Raw genomic sequence first — 11,872 nt, 5'->3', positions numbered from 1 at the left:
AACCACTTTATACAGCAGAATAATTTGTCCTACTTATAATCCAAGAACAAGATATAATTATTCATCATAAAATGGCTGTTATTGTGACATACATGATGCGATATTTCATATATTTATACAGCAGAATAATTTGTTCTACTTATAATCCAAGAACAAGATATAATTATTCATCATAAAAGTGTTCATACTAAATCACATAAAACTTCATCAACATTACTTCCCAGTAATAGCTCATAAGAATATCCAAATGATAGATTTCTATTGTGTTTGTATTTTTTTTTAAATACCTAATGGAAAATGTGTGCACTTTAATCAGATCTATGCGGCCTTCCTCCACCGTTAAAGCTGGAATGTCAACATATGACCTCTACAGTGTTGGTTTGTAACCAACCAATTACTAAAGAAAACCAAATACAGTATTTTATGTCCACGTTCTTCATTCCGCTAAATTCACTTGCGTTGACTTACATCATAAAACGTTTATGTTCTGGCCAAAAATATCAAGTTCATAGCAAAGTGAATTTTCTTCTTGTTATTACAATTCTTCTTCTCTTTTTGTGGACTTGTTTGTGTCTTATTATTTATCATTAGCACAAACGCCCACTTGGTTAACTTTCTATCAATTTGAACACAATAATACGCGAAATATTAGATTAAAGTCACCAAGAGGGCTTTGTGAAATTTTCTCAAAAAAATCTATTGATTTTTCTATAGAATCTGTAGATGCTGAAGATAGTAATTATGACAACCAAGCTGTACTCAAAATCGGAGAAAAATAGAACATCGACAACAACAAAGATAAAATATACAAACAGACAAATAAACTTACAAATACAATTAAGTAGAAAGATAAAAATTAAAACAAAAATATCTGATGTTCTTATTTCTTTTACTTCTTCTGCTCAAATCGCTTTGTGTGTGGATGCTTGTTGAAGCCAAAACATTTATCATCTATTTGGAAAACCTTCTGATATTACGCCGACTCCTTCTTTGTAAAACACTCAAATCTGCAAAGGATTGCTTAGAGAAATAAATCATTATATAGCTTCTACTAGACTCGTTCAGACTTTTCTTGCATATATACATCATCACTGAATAGATTTAAACTTTTATGAGAAAGAATTACTATACATTTCACATCGAAATTAAATGATCAATGCCATTTACTTCAACACACATGAAACAGTATTGATAGCTGGAGGATGTTTTGACATTAATTATTTTCTATTTGTTTTCCTAAATGCGAAATACCTTAGCCTTATCACGATTCTGTATAGTCTGAGGGTACGTTTATTTTTTCTACATTAACAGTGAAACAAAAAGTACCTGATAGCAATCACATTTGGTGAAGTAAAGAACGTTATTAAAACCATATTGAATAAATCTCATTTGAGCACGGAAAAGCCATGTAAAATTCTCTTTAATATCCTTTATTGTTGCTAATTAAACCAAAGTCAAAAGAAGAACACAAAAAACAAATCTTCCAGTACACGTATCACTACAAGTTTTAAAAAGAACACCTTATCTCAGATAGTTCATTGCTGTGTTAAGAGTAAAGCTATTAGTACTTTAACAAAAAATTATTATCGAAGTACCTATTATCGCAGCTGCTAAATATAGCCTCAAATACATTTGTTTAGTGTATACGAATTTATTTTAATTCGATTGTATTGTATACGTACGTACCATGAACCACACAGATATAAAAAAACGTTGCTATTCCTGTTCTCCCACAGTCTTTGAAATTACACCAATTAGAACTTTTGAATCTGAAAAAAAGGTAGTTGAACAAATATCTGATAAAAAAAGAGCCGTAACCTGCGCCAAAACAAATAACATTTTTTCTGGAGGACAATGGTGTATTCACACTACATGATAACTTTTTGGGAACTGTAACAAGATACAAGAACATAAAAGCTTTTGAAAACACCTAGACTTTTTAAGGCTGAATGGTTATTTAAAGTGTTTTTTTTTCTTCGGTGAAAATATTTGCAATGTATTTGTTTTTTTGAGGTCTTTCTACGTATTATATACAATAAAATCGAGTTTATGAGTCTACATTCTATAATTTGTTTGTGCTTGCTTTTGTTTATTTCCCTTCTAGTTCATTGTCCTCTATTGTAGCACATGTTGTCCGGGGGAAAAAATGTTTATAAAAACGAAGTCAACCTGACTGTAAAAATACAAATGTCAAATTATTTCTACCGAAATTTTGTTATTCCATACAGTCATATTATATGTATTTTATACTTATTTGAATTTTATATTTACATAAACCGATTTCAACGTCAGTATGAATTAAAATAAAATTCCTGTTTCTGATATGGGTCATGATTGTCAGTCTAGAATTGGGCTTAAATACTTGGCATGAAGCAACATATAGCGAACTACTAATAAGTGTTCAAAATATGACATAGGGTCACAATTGACATTGAGTCATTTGTTTTCCTTATATACGAGTATGCATCTTTTTCAAATATCTTTTCCCCTTAAAATACAAAGGCTTGAGCATAGACAGTTGGTGTGGAAATTGGCCATGGCCTTTTGATTGTGAGATAAGTCGGTCAAAGTTCAAGGTAACCGTGGTTTTACTAACTATAAGCTTGTTCGATCAATAGCTAAAGGACGATTGTCGACCTGGGGAGCATCAAAGTATTACACAGACTTATATAGGGATTTTTTTTAAAATACATTTGTAGAAACATTAACAGACATAGCGGATTTTATTCAAATGACAGAAGGTTCTGTTAACTTTTAACGTATGTAAGAGTTTACATTAGGCTACAGCAGTCCAAAATGTTCTATTTTTAGTTAAGCAGCTTTAGATCAATGTCCTTCGTTTCCTATCAGTAAACCACACAGTAGTGTTTTCTTTTATCTAAATAATAATTCAGAACACACAAATAAAGGCTTTGTTTTTGGATTATATTTTTCATTTCAGTCTTTTTGTTCTAATTGCTTTTTTTTCTAACAGAAAAAGAATGTGAACGTGTATAGTGTATAAAATTGTTCGAATAAGGACTGACTTCCTGCAAAGCCGTTTGCTAGACTAAGCTTCTATTTATGCAATAAAAAGAACTTCCCTATTAATACTTTGTGAATATTTGCTTTTGGTGTGGGCAAATATATTTTCTACTGAATAAATACAAACCAGAAATCGACTTTCAATAATTAAAACATTTAGTGTTCGTTCAAATATTTGTAAATCAACCGTTTGCCAATTAATTCTTTTCCCATTGCTGTTATGACAGTATTTATTGACCTTTCATTTATTTGTGTAAACATTTATTCCTTTTTAATCAGCTAATAATAGAACAGTACAATGCCAAATGCACAATATGTGGATTTCCTGTTTAATATACCGCGTGTCATAAATTTCAATTATTTATTTTTCTTCGTATTTTATTTAAATTTGGAATACATACCATTAGAAATAAAGTTTTAGTTTGTACCACACAGCAAGAATATTAAAACTTGACGTGACTTGGATTAAGGTATTAGGACCCTGATGGGCACTATCAGGAACTAAAGAATTGACATCATAGGTCAGATGTATACCTTAAAGTACACCTGTATGCAAAATTTAAACAAAGTTTACCGTACAGAAACCAAGTTATGGCCACTTTTCTGAACTCAAGCTAGGATGTTATGAGGGCCCTTTTTTAGACATGAGGAACCTTTAAATAATCTGCAATAACATTCTCATGAAAAATGTTTTCCCATGAACTTTTGGTAAGAAACAAATAGTACCATTCAGCTAACAATCCACATACGCAAAATCATGGTTTCTACTTAAAATTTATGAAATCTGTATAAAAATGTTACCCTACCCCACCCATTTTTACCACATGTCTGGCCATTTTTCTACTTAGAGAGCCTAATTAAAAAAATTCTTAAAATTTACCCAAATGAGTGCCTGTTTTCAAAGTTTCCATAACTTTTTAAAAAAGTATATTGGTTGATCTTGTAAAATATGAACTACTTTTACCGTCTAGTTTTGATTATATTACACTTTGAAAATATCAGGTACCATATTTATTACTAGATTTAGCATTATTTAGCCATTAAATACCTATATAAATAAAAAATTCAAAATTAAACACTTTTTTCTTTCCATATGGGACATGAGAGATACATAAATAATGTTAAAAGAAAAAAAAAAGTTGACCCTTCTGGGGATTGAACCCATGGCCCTCATTTTCAATATAGTTAACAGTTATTCTAGCCTATTTGAAAACTCTTCAAAGCGGAGGTAATGCATTAGGGTGCTAATACCTTAATTGATACATGTACCGACTGTACTTGCTTATCAGTTCTTATTAAGTGTATTTGCCATTTTGATGCCATCTTCGTCGATTTTGATGCAGTCTTCGTCGATTTTTCGTCGATTTTAATGCAAGCTTCGTCGATCTACTTCCATAAAAATCATATCAGATGGGAATCAATGAATGTCTAAACAATGAAATAAGATGCAACAAAAAGAACAAAAATGCGTATTTCCTGTAATTCTTACACGGCATTAGATTGGGGTTTTTTGCCTTCATATCTCAAAATAGCAATGAGCTTATCAAATTTATGGACTTTTGGCAGACTTGCTTCCATATCTTAATAAATAATTGATGAAAAAAAGGAACAGTATTTCCAAAAATTAAGTTTTCAGAAGATACATTTTTATTTGAATGTAATTCGGTTTTAAAGTTAATGAATAATAATTTCAAGAGCATTTTGGTGTAAGATGTTTTGGAACAGTTTATACATATCAAGTAAGATATAGGTAACTCTGTGTACAATACAATCACCTTTGTAATTTGTGCTGCCCTGGTCTTGGTATGCACTCTTCGCTATACACTCAGTACATATCTTAAACATTTTTTTTGTTTTGTCCAGATTGAAAGTTGGACGAGACCTTTTAAGATTATTTGCGTGGTCAGGGTTAAGTAAATAGTTATGTTTGTCTGTTTCTTGTTTTTGTCGTGTTTTTTGTTTGTTTTTGTTTTCATTGGTAATAGATAGTTTTGATTTCAAATAAAGTAAATTGATATTAAACTTGGTTTCGTTTATGTTACACAGGGTAATACGTTATTGAAGTGGTACTTAGCTGTTTATTGTTGCTTTTTAAAATTAGACTTCAATAGTTTAATGTTTGTTTTAGGGTGACATATATGGGTTGTAAAGACCAAAATGTTCGTTTAAGTGCATGATTATGTTTTATAACAGAATGGACAAAAAATGTGTAACCAGTTTTAATGAGATCCCTACAGAATAATATAATCTCTTTTTTTTGTCTTGTGAAAAGCTTTTAGTTTCTGAGTACGTTTTTATGCACCACTCCTGATTAGATATTAGGATTTGTTTTCCCGATATTTTAACTGTTGTCAAGGAGATTGCATGAGAGAAATAAAACCTGATTTTGTTAATTTTGTTTGTTAAAATGAAGGTTTGTATAATGACAGTCTGTTTATTTTCTCTAGCTGTTTGTTCTAATATGTAAAAATACCAAGAACCAGATAATTTATTTGATTGTTTCTTGACATTTTTTGTTTATATAAATCGTATTATTTTTATAAGAATAATTATGACATGCTGATTAGTAGAAGACAAGCATGCGTTCATTGAATGTAGTTACATACATTTGGCTATGGGTTATAAAAGTCCATGGCCGAGTGGTAAAGGTCATTGACTTCAAACTATTTACTCCTCACCAATGTGGATTTGTATCCCTCCAGGGACTTTGAATTCTTTCATGTGAGGAAGCTACCTAGCTAGCTAAGGGAGCATCAGTGATTCTACTCAGGTGCACGTTCATGCCTTAAAGTAAATTGGTCTATCATCAAAGGTTTGTAAAACAATAGATAATAACGTGGATGATGTTTAGTATCAGACATTACAACAAACCACGAAAGAAATAATATATGGCTGTTATTGTGTGATACATGATGCGATATTTTATATATTTATACAGCAGAATAATTTGTTCTACTTATAATCCAAGAACAAGATATAATTATTCATCATAAAAGTGTTCATACTAAATCACATATAACTTCATCAACATTACTTCCCAATATCTCATAAGAATATCCAAATGATAGATTTCTATTGTGTTTGTAATTATTTAAAATACTTAGGGAAAATGTGTGCACTTTAATCAGATCTATTTTAAATACTAAGGCACATGCGGCCTTTCTCCACCGTTAAAGCTGGTATGTCAACATATGACCTCTACAGTGTTGGTTTGTAACCAACCAATTACTAAAGAAAACCAAATACATGTACAGTATTTTATGTCCACGTTCTTCATTTCGCTCAATTCACTTGCGTTGACTTACATCATAAAACGTTTATGTTCTGGCCAAAAATATCAAGTTCATAGCAAAGTGAATGTTCTTCTTGTTATTACAATTCTTCTTCTCTTTTTGTGGACTTGTTTGTGTCTTATTATTTATCATTAGCACAAACGCCCACTTAGTTAACTTTCTATCAATTTGAACACAATAATACGCGAAATATTAGATTAAAGTCACCAAGAGGGCTTTGTGAAATTTTCTCAAAAATCTATTGATTTTTCTATAGAATCTGTAGATGCTGAAGATAGTAATTATGACAACCAAGATGTACTCAAAATCTGAGAAAAATTGAACATCGACAACAACAAAGATAAATCAAATTTAATAAATATACAAACAGAAAAATAAACTTACAAATACAATTAAGTAGAAAGATAAAAATTAAAACAAAAATATCTGATATTCTTATTTCTTTTACTTCTTCTGCTCAAATCACATTGTGTGTGGATGCTTGTTGAAGCCAAAACATTTATCATCTATTTGGAAAACCTTCTGATATTACGCCGACTCCTTCTTTGTAAAACACCCAAATCTTTAAAGGATTGCTTAGAGAAATAAATGATTATATAGCTTATACTAGACTCGTTCAGACTTTTCTTGCATATATACATCATCACTGAATAGATTTAAACTTTTATGAGAAAGAATTACTATACATTTCACATCGAAAGTAAATGATCAATGCCATTAACTTCAACACTCATGAAACAGTATTGATAGCTGGGGGATGTTTTGACATTAATTATTTTCTTTTTGTTTTCCTAAATGCGAAATACCTTAGCCTTATCACGATTCTGTAAAGTCTGAGGGTACGTTTATTTTTTCTACATTAACAGTGAAACAAAAAGTACCTGATAGCAATCATATTTGGTGAAGTAAAGAACGTTATTAAAACCATATTGAATAAATCTCATTTGAGCACGGAAAAGCCATGTAAAATTCTCTTTAATATCCTTTATTGTTGCTAATTAAACCAAAGTCAAAAGAAGAACACAAACACAAATCTTCCAGTTCACGTATCACCACAAGTTTTAAAAAGAACACCTTATCTCAGATAGTTCATTGCTGTGTTAAGAGTAAAGCTATTAGTACTTTAACAAAAATTTATTATCGAAGTACCTATTATCGCAGCTGCTAAATAAAGCCTCATATCGAAATACATTTGTTTAGTTTATACGAATTTATTTTACTTCGTTTGTATTGTACACGTACGTACCATGAACCACACAGATATGAAAAAACGTTGCTATTTTCTGTTCTCCCACAGTCTTTGAAATTACACCAATTAGAACTTTTGAATCTGAAAAAAGGTAGTTGAACAAATATCTGATAAAAAAAGAGCCGTAACCTGCGCCAAAACAAATAACATTTTTTCTGGAGGACAATGGTGTATTCACACTACATGATTATAGTTGGAATTAGCTGTATGAAAACAATTATCGGTCGATCATTATTATTTCTGAAATAACAAAGTGCTTACAATGTATGAGACTACTCTTACTCTTAGACTGTGTGCGGATTTAGACAAAAAAACAACCTTTGCAATACCTTATCTGCAAATATTAAAAGATGATTATGAAATAATATTTAAAATTGACGTTTGACGTTGTCCTTGCTTTGATTTGACGAGACTTCTGGAAACTGATTCAAGAAGTATTGACATACCTGTGCAATACAGTCACCTATTTTGCTTTTGGCCTACTTTTTCGTCCAACGTTAAAGCTTAAATTTGAAAATTACTTCACATTTTATTTCCAGTCAGCAATTTATTCATTTAAAGTGGACTGATCTAATACGTATTCTGCATTGGATTAAGATATTTGCTGATTTCATTCACCTCAAATGTTTTTACAGCTTTACCTTTGTTACGTTATAGTCTTTAATTTAAGTCTATACATTTCTCTAATGGTAAGTCAATAGAAGTCTATCATTTTGTTCCTTATAAAATCAATATAAGTCAGCCTATCATTACGAAAAGCCTGCAATAAACAACAAAGCTGATTGTAAGCTTTGATGTTAATATTAAAGTACAAATACTGATTGATTTGTTCAAACAGTAATGTTTCAGGGACACAAAATTATCACAAACACTGTATCATAATTGACTTTGCACAGGTTCATGAAACTAGTTCTATTTGATGTGAACATTTTCATTTATAATTTTTTCTGAGATGACATTACCTTGCCTTAACGGCTTCTTAACATTTTACGCAGAAGAATTAAAAAAGAAAAAAGTTATGAATTACTAAAGGTCTGCTTAAAGAAATCATGTGGTTTTATAAAAGTGCACAGATAAACCCTGTTGGTGCTTCAGCTAAACGCAGTAAAGTTGCGATTACAAATTAAACACAATGTCGTTCTGATTCTGTAACATGAAGGACAATGAGGACTAGAAATTCAGGATTTTCCCTTTACTGGTTCCATGCATTAATTGTTCTATTCAAGCTCCTAATTAGAATCATTATTTGATTCCAAAAGGTTATCTGTGTCAAGGACATCTAATGAATCAAAATCAAATTAAATGGGAAGTCTGTTATATTACACCTGAAAAACAAATGCACAACATCTCCATTTCAAAATTTTAATATCATGGTCCTTCTAAAAGAAAGTTTCAATCGATTTTATAAATATATTGGAAGTATTTATTTTAAGAAGATGAATTTATAAGATATGCTGACATTTCGTTTTTTTAACGTTTAAATAGTATTCATTTGAATAAGGAAAGTTCCGAGAAATTCCTTATTGTATGGCACTCTGAAAATGAGGTCATGCTAATGCACTGAATGAATGAACGAAGTGCATAATCCTTAAAATGTTCAGCTATTTGGCAAAAAAAAACTAACATATTCCAAAAATGTTGATAAATTGATAAATATTAATCAATTTCTGTCATATTAGGGATTAACTTCTGTAAGGTCATTAATACGTAAATACATGAATAGTTTATGTGTATCCATAACTCCTTTGATAACAATTGCCATTCTGGACATTCGGCAGTTTTAACAACTTTCTTGTAACGCTCTTGTTAGAAATTAATCATAGGATTAATCAATGAATTAATTATTCTATTAGGGAACCTTAGCAGTTAAACGGTCAATTCTTTGATTAAATCAGCGTTTCATTTTTGCCGAAGAATTGATTCGTAATTGAAAAAAAAACTGAACTTCTCAAGATAATGTCGTTGCTTGTCGCTGCTTGTCATTTATTGTTCGCCGTTTTGGAATGATTTATGTAACAGTTTGAATTAAAGAGGCGGACATAATTCTTCTTTCCGTTTCATTCTAATGTATTTCACATTCGTAAGCTATTCAATGCATACTTTTAATATTACCAAAGTCGCTTACTTAAAATAAACGAACGATTTTTTTTCTCTTCCTGGAACGACTTAATGATTACATTTTAAGTTATTACAGTATATTTCTAAGACATATACCTATGATCGTTCTCAGATATTTTTGACAATATATTATATAGAATCATTCCACAAAAAAGCTCGGAATTTTAGAAACAGTAAATTATTAAATATAAAGTACACAAATACCGTTTGTCTTGGTAAGCTCAATCGGTGTAGGGTTGGGTTCAGTTCATGGACGGTAGAGTCAACTGTTGTTGCGAATGAACAGGCACTCTTTTCAACGGTCATTCGCACTGTACCACTGCTGTGACATGCACAGAAGTTATTGGAAGTTTCTTGCAAAAGTTTAAGTATCTAGTACGTATGGTAACCTTTTTACAGCTTGCCAAGGGACGGTGTGGTGGTTGAACTGTATTCTGCTGAATTTAGCATGGCTTGTCGCCGTGGTTCGGAGGGTAAACTACAAACACCACCTTCACCACATCGCCTGTGCATCATTTATTTACAGTTTATTCGTAAATGAAATCATAATACTGAAGATTGTCGTTCAATACATTTCTTCTACAATTTCCTACAATAAAAATTAATATTTTTACGAATCATGAACATACTACATGTACTTGAATTTCAATTGGAATCGGACTGAAGATTAGATAAAGAGTTTATATGTGTGTGTTTTTTTATCAAAATGTTTCAAATATGGAGTACATGTATGTAACGACATAAAGGGCCATAAGAGTCGATAAAACACGTTTACCATGTCTGCAGACGACTTATAAATCACTTTACATAAAGTAGTCTATATAGACGAGTAATAATATCTTGTCGGATTTACTTGTGTATTACACCGTGTGATGCTTAATTTGTCTGTCAAAATTATTATGATTTTACGTTGATTGGAATTTTACATTACAATATAGCTACACTTTATATCATGGTGCGACAGGTTTACTACGAGTACATTAAATAAAATGCGCACGAATAATTATTGGAATTAATTTGGCTAGGTCATGTCTTATTTTACGTTGAATGTACGTATTCACAATGGTTAAAAGTCTCTGTAATGGTCGTTATTTAGCAGGCTTTCATCTTTTCATGGCTTCCAGTCAAGATTATTTCCGCCAATCTAATCTACTATATTTCTCTATCAGACAACTTATTATCTTTTTTATTTGTGAGTAATTTTCGGCGAGGAGTACCAATAGCTCTTAAAGTTGAGAGATTTATTTAGATATATAATTTGATTGGTAAGAATTCCTTCGTAGTTAACTGATACAAAATTCTTTGGATCTCAGTAATTAGAGGATACACAGAGAATGCTTATTTTCTTCTGTTTTGTTTGAATGAAATGTAATATGGGGATATGTATCGATTAGAATGAACAATACTAAAACGTTGACAGATCACCTAACATAGTAACTGTTACCTGTTAAATTTTGATATCTGGCTTTAAAATAGGCAGGTCGAAACATTGGCATGTCAATTACCCTACTGTGATATTTTCTCAAACATTTATATGATGCACGTTGACTTTTTCAATTTTACTTTGTTTTGAAAACTTGCAAACTATTGTATTGGCATATGACCCCATATTGCCCCATGACCGCTTTTAATTTTATTTTTCAAAAAAAATATTTTGTGTCCTATTATAGTTTTCCAAAATATACTTATCGGACATTTACATAAACCACTGTTTGTTTCTGTTGCACTTTGGCAATAAGTACAGTTATAGCGAATTAGTATTTTGTATGGATCTTTTTTATGACTTTGAAAAACGTTTAACTTATGCCATCGGCTAAACTTAGTAGAAAATGTAGCACTTCTAGATAAACTTTGTAAAATATTTGAAGTCATAAACAATAAAAAACACACAATTAACATGCATTCCTGCTTTTCAAAATATGCTCAGCTTACTTTGATTAAATCGTTCAATCAAACAAAGTGCTTGGTAACATGTTACATTTCTCTCTACAAATACAAATTGCAGATAACAATCGCAATCATGTTTGAATTAAATGAGCTTTAAACACACAACAATTGCGTATTGAATCAGAATGAGTAGGTTGAATTACATACAAGGTTGTCATAGATATTTTGTTTGCATCATTGACTTATTTTGTTGTTATCAAATTTCTGATCCAGTTTAAAAATAATTTTATCGATGCATCAA

Source organism: Ruditapes philippinarum, unplaced genomic scaffold, assembly GCF_026571515.1.
Source record: "Ruditapes philippinarum isolate M1 unplaced genomic scaffold, ASM2657151v2 ctg2988_1_1_1_1, whole genome shotgun sequence".
Lineage (NCBI taxonomy): Eukaryota > Metazoa > Mollusca > Bivalvia > Venerida > Veneridae > Ruditapes > Ruditapes philippinarum.
This window is presented reverse-complemented; position numbering follows the sequence as displayed.